The 6,000-nt window shown below is 40.9% G+C and overlaps 1 pseudogene; it reads left to right on the top strand.

Annotated features, from left to right (window-relative positions):
* The first annotated feature begins 975 nt into the window (after nt 1-975).
* Nucleotides 976-1,671, top strand: LOC112827988 (cell division control protein 42 homolog pseudogene; annotated as a pseudogene).
* The last annotated feature ends 4,329 nt before the right edge of the window (nt 1,672-6,000 follow it).

The following is a 6,000-nucleotide window of genomic DNA, read 5'->3' as shown; positions in this document are numbered from 1 at the left end:
GAGAGTCAATAATATTCACTCTAAATAATAATCCAAACCATCACATTTCCCTTAAAATTGGCCACGTTGATGAGAAAGGCTAAAATTAAAACGACTGACAAAACTGAGTATGGCAAGAAAGTAGAACAACTGGAATTCTCCGATACTTCTTGGGGGAATATAAAATGGCACAACCACTTTGGAAGACAGGTTTTAAAAGTTAAACTATCAGCTCTCTACTACTAGGTATTTACTCAAGATAAATAAAAATATATAATCACACAAAGACTCATACATGAATGTTCATAGTGACTTTATTCATAATAGCCCCAAAGTGGAAGCAACACAAATATTCATCAATAGGAGAATGGGTGGGCACCTGGGTGGCTCAGATGGTTAAGCGTCTGCCTTCAGCTCAGGTCATGATCCCAGGGTCCTAGGATCGAGTCCCGCATCGGGCTCCCTCCTCCTTGGGAGCCTGCTTCTCCCTCTGCCTCTCTCTCTCTCTCTCTGTCTCTCGTGAATAAATAAATAAAATCTTTTAAAAAAATAGGAGAATGGGTAATCAAATTGTGGTATATTTACACAACGAGATATTACTTAAAAATGGAAGGAACAAACATATTAATATATGCAACAAAGATAAAACTCAAAAACATCATGTTGAGTGAAAGGAGCCAGACTAAAATATATATACTGTAAGAATACATTTATGTCGGGGCGCCTGGGTGGCTCAGTCGTTGAGCGTCTGCCTTCGGCTCAGGTCGTGATTCCAGGGTCCTGGGATCGAGCCCCGCATCAGGCTCCCTGCTCTGCGGGAGGCCTGCTTCTCCCTCTCCCATTCCCCTTGCTTGTGTTCCCTCTCTCGCTGTGTCTCTCTCTCTGTCAAATAAATAAAAATCTTTAAAAAAAAAAAAAAGAATACATTTATGTCGGCCCTGGTGGAGAAGCTGAGGTCATCATTGAATTTGAAATATTTAAAGTGGTTACAAAACTGTTTCAGCAATGCAGACAATTAAGTATGTTGTTGTGGGCGATGGTGCCATTGGTAAAACAAATCTTCTGATATCCTACACAACAAACAAATTTCCATCTGAGTATGTACCAACTGTTTTTGACAACTATGCAGTCACAGTTATGACTGGTGGAGAGCCATATACTCTTGGACTTTTTGATACTGCAGGGCAAGAGGATTATGACAGATTACGACCGCTGAGTTATCCACAAACAGATGTATTTCTAGTCTGTTTTTCAGTGGTCTCTCCATCCTCATTTGAAAATGTGAAGGAAAAGTGGGTGCCTGAAATAACTCACCATTGTCCAAAGACTCCTTTCTTCCTTGTTGGGACCCAAATTGATCTCCGAGATGACCCCTCTACGACTGAGAAACTTGCCAAGAACAAACAGAAGCCTATCACTCCAGAGACTGCTGAAAAGCTGGCCCGTGACCTGAAGGCGGTCAAGTATGTGGAGGGTTCTGCACTCACACAGAAAGGCCTAAAGAATGTATTTGACGAAGCAATACTGGCTGCCCTGGAGCCTCCCGAACTGAAGAAGAGCTGCAGGTGTGTGCTGCTATGAACATCTCTCCAGAGCCCTTTCCGCACAGCTGGTGTCAGCATCGTACTAAAAGCAATGTTAAATCAAACTAAAGATTAAAGATTAAAATTCGTTTTTGCAATAATGACAAATGCCCTGCACCTACCCACATGCACTCGTGTGAGACAAGGCCCGTAGGTATGGTCCCTTTCCCCCTCTCATTACTAATTAATTTGAGTAATTGTGTATTGTTAGAAAAGTGATTAGTACTAGTTTTTGTTTTGTTGTTTGAATTTTTTGTTGTTGTTGTTTAAAAGCAAGGCATGCTTGTGATGACTCTGTAACAGACTAATTTAGGTTGTTGAAGCTGCTCCTGGGCTCCATCCACTCTGGAGAATGATCTGGGACATTTAGGTTTTGTTTTGTTTTTCTTTTTTCTTTTCTTTTTTTTTGTGGGGGAGGGAGGTGGGGTGCAGGGAGTGTGTGTGGGGTTTGTTTTTATTTAGTCATGTTTTTTAAATTCATTAACCATTGGACAGCACTTAAGGGGAGGAGGACAGATTGATTCCACATTCCACTTCCTAGATCTAGTTTAGAAAACTTGTTCCCCACCTGGTGCTCTTAGGAAGGAGTATAGTAAATGCCTCATTTAATAACATACTCCTTTTTGAAAGTTGCCTTTTCTCTCCACCCTTGAGTAGGCCCAGTATTTGATGAAACTCATGAAAGTGGGTGGAACCTGTCTTGCCCCTCCTCTTTTCTAGGATGCACTATATATGTGACTGTGACTTTCAAGGAAATTTGTTTGCCATTTGCTGATTTTTTTTTCTGAAGTTAATTTCTAACTTCTTTCACTGATAAATGAAGAAAAGTATTGCACCTTTTGAAATACACCAAATGGATTGAGTACATAATTAAAAAACACTTTTTTCCCTGTCAAAAAAAAAAAAGAATACAATTATGTCAAGTTGTAGAACAGACAAAATTAATCTAAAATAGTAGAAATCAGACCAGTGGTTGCCTTTGACTGGAAGAGATATGAGGGAAATTTTGGGGGTATGAGAAATGCTCTGCATCTTGGCTGAGATGTTGTTTATGGGGTGTATACATTTGTCAATACTCATCAAATTGTTTACTTAAAAGTATGCATTTCAGTGTATGTAAATTTACTTTACTTAAAAGAAAACAAAACCAAAAAGTAAGAAGTGGAATTTGGGGTTTGGTCTGGCACATACAGACTGGACTACAAACTTTTTGGTACTGCCAGACTTTTTATGTATTAAACCTGGTTAATTCAGCCATTATTGAACTCCTCAGAAAGTGCCCAATCACTGGTCAATCCTGGGTAAGTTATACTCTTCAAACAAACTGGCTGTAAAATCTCCTTCCCTGAAGCTGTCTTAGTGGGGGCTTCTGGAAAAGCTAAGCCTGAGCCAAGGACTTGGATGCAGGTGGTTTATCTGGGAGATGAGCTCAAGAAGAAAGAGGGAGGGAGCAGGGAAAGTGAGTTTGGGAAGAAGGAGAAGAGCAAACATATCAGTGTCATTGCCTTCTACAATTAAAGACAGTGGAGGGGGGTGTCTGGGTGGCTCAGTTGGTTAAGCGACTGCCTTAAGCTCAGGTCATGATCCTGGAGTCCCAGGATCGAGTCCTGCATCGGCCTCCCTGCTCAGTGGGGAGTCTGCTTCTCCCTCTGACACTCCCCCCTCTCATGCTCTCTTTCTCTATCTCATTCTCTCTGTCAAATAAATAAATAAAATCTTAAAAAAAAAAAGACAGTGGAGGGGCTGATGTTAGTGCCCTACAACAAATATGCCCAACTGCTGTGAGGATTGTCTTCTCAGGGTGTAGTTTCGCCCTCAAGGAACTCTCCTCAGCAAACAGAACACTTTGCCCTGGAAATACACCCAGGATGGCTTGTGGCATTGACTGACTGATATGATGGCATAAGAAGCTGGTCCCCTTGCTTAAAGATGGGACTGACCCTGGTAGAATTCATTCTTTAGAGCTCCCTATGGGATAGGGCTGTAGCTAGTCTTCACCTGAGGCCATGTCCTCACTTAGCAATTCCATTGTCCTCTCCTGCTCCCCTCCCTCCCCTTTTTCTGAGGGTACAACCTCAATAAATCATTGGAACAAGAATCCTCATCTCAAGCTCTGCTTCTAGGGAATTCAACCAAAGGTAGATGGTGTTATGGGTTGAAGTGTGTCCCCTTCAAGACAGTTTGAAGTTCTAGCCCCCATCTCCTTGTACTTGGGAATGTGTCCTTATTTGGAAATAAGGTCTTTGCAGATGTAATCAAGTTAAGATGAGGTCCTTAGGGTGGACTCTAATCAAGCATGACTGGTGTCCTTGTAAGAAGAGGGTAACACCATGTGAAGACAGAGACATACAAGGAGGAGATGAAGCAGATTGGGGTGTCACAGCTACAAGCCAAGGAACACCAGCAGTCACTGGCCACCACGAAAAACTGGGAAGAGTCAAGAAAGGAAGGATTCTACCCAGAAGGAGAATAGCCCTGCTGACAATTTGATTTTGTACTTTTTGCCTCCAGGACTGTGAGAGAATAAACTTCTGTTATTTTAAGCCACCCAGGCACTGGTATGTTGTTATGGACACCCTAGGAAACCAACAGTAGCCCTGCTACTCAGATTGTTTTAAGGTTCTGCTTCAGTGTAGGCTTCATTAAGAAGGGGGGATCCTGAACAGGAGCAGCCAGCCCTCAAATCATGTCTTCCCATAGTCTTCAGCGAAATGTAGAGAAGAATCAAAGGACTAGGAAGAAACATCTCTTTGACTGAGAAGGCTTGCCAGAGATGGTGAGTTTGGGGTTCTCTCACCCTCCAAACCTATTCATATGCAGTAGATTCAGTCCATTTATCTGAGTCTTATTCTTTCTTGATCCAATGATAGAAGATGATTTCTTTTGCTTACTGCCCCATCCACTCACTACCTTCATTTTTGTCCATTACCTAAAAATAAACTCTTTAGTAATAACTAAGGGAAGGAAGGGTAGAGTTTAATACCCACCAGCTTGGAGATAGTTTTGTTTCAATGGAGGGACAACTCAGAATGATCAGTGTTTATTCTTGGGTTACACTTTTTTCTCATTATCCTTACCATCAGCAAATAATGGAAGGAAGCCAGAATGGTGCCTAAAACCATAAAGTCTCTGAGATCCAACCAACTGTATTCGTAGAAATTAGTTTGAATCTATTGCTAAAAATTTAATTTGTATAAACCCATGAGCTTCTTAAGAAGAAAAGAATACACTATGGATTGTTTTTCAAAAACAACCTGCTCTTAACCTGCTCAAACTACCTCTGGCAGGTTTCTGTATGTGTACATTTCTAAATGGCCACTGAGGATGGAGTATAAGGAGTCTTTCATTGGATTAAAGTGCAAATAATCCCAAACCTGTTTTAACCTTCCTGGTCTTCCTCCTTAACAGGCAAATCAACAGTGAAATGATTGATGTACCCTGATCTTCACTTGCTGTTCAGTGCTCCAGAAGCTGAGTTCAGGTTTGGAAGGACAATGAGTGATGAGCCAGAAGACTGCAAAAATGTAGGCAGGAAGAGAAAGCAATACCACTATACAAAGCATGAATGATAGAGCATTGTGGTCTTTGTGAAATGCAATAAAATAGTAAGTGGATTCTGGGGGGAGTGTGAACTGATACCAACCTTCTGGGAAAGTGTTTAGCTATATCTACTAAAACTGAATATACACATACCCTATAACCCAAATTCCACTCCTAGGTGTGTACCTGAGAATTGAATACCTCTCTCCAGCAAAAGAGCAGCTTTGTTCATAAAAATCCCAAACTTAAACAGCTCAGTTTATTCATTGACAGGAGAGTGTGAAAACAAATTAGGGCATATGCATACAATAGCATCTGACACAGCAATGAAAATAAACTACCGCTACACAAAGCAACATGGATGAATCTCCTAAGCAGAGTGTGGAGTAGAAGAAAGCTAAGCACAAAAGCGTAGATGGCCTATGATTGCACTGATACAAAAATTTCAACACAGATGAAATGGATACTCCAGTGCAGGATAACACTTTTTCTTGAGGAACATTTTTTCTTTCTACACTTCTTGGGGTATGGAGAAGAAGGTTCAGGGGGGCTAAGTGCTGACTGCATACCATGTTTGCTTTGTGAAAATTCACTGGGCTGTAAACCTGTCATTTGTGCACTTTCTTCATAACTGTTAAACCAATTAAAACTCTAAAAAAAAAAAGCAAGTGGAAATTCATCATCTTATTTTTGCACACACACACACACACACACACACAAACACATCCCTTGATAAAGCGTCTTTCATGTGGCTGTAAAACAGGCTGGAAATGATTGAATAAAGAACACAAGTTAATGTTCTCTAACTGCAAATCTTTATGAAGAATGACAATTGCAAGTTAAGAAACATGTGTCTTCAACATTCAGCTGTTACGTTATGCACTGGTGTAGTACAGAG

This window comes from Callorhinus ursinus, unplaced genomic scaffold (assembly GCF_003265705.2).
Source record: "Callorhinus ursinus isolate GAN/ISIS: 27379988/994484 unplaced genomic scaffold, GSC_fseal_2.0 scaffold29, whole genome shotgun sequence".
In the NCBI taxonomy this organism is placed as follows: domain Eukaryota; kingdom Metazoa; phylum Chordata; class Mammalia; order Carnivora; family Otariidae; genus Callorhinus; species Callorhinus ursinus.
The sequence above is the reverse complement of the archived record's forward strand: the minus strand, read 5'-3'. Positions and strand labels throughout refer to the sequence as shown.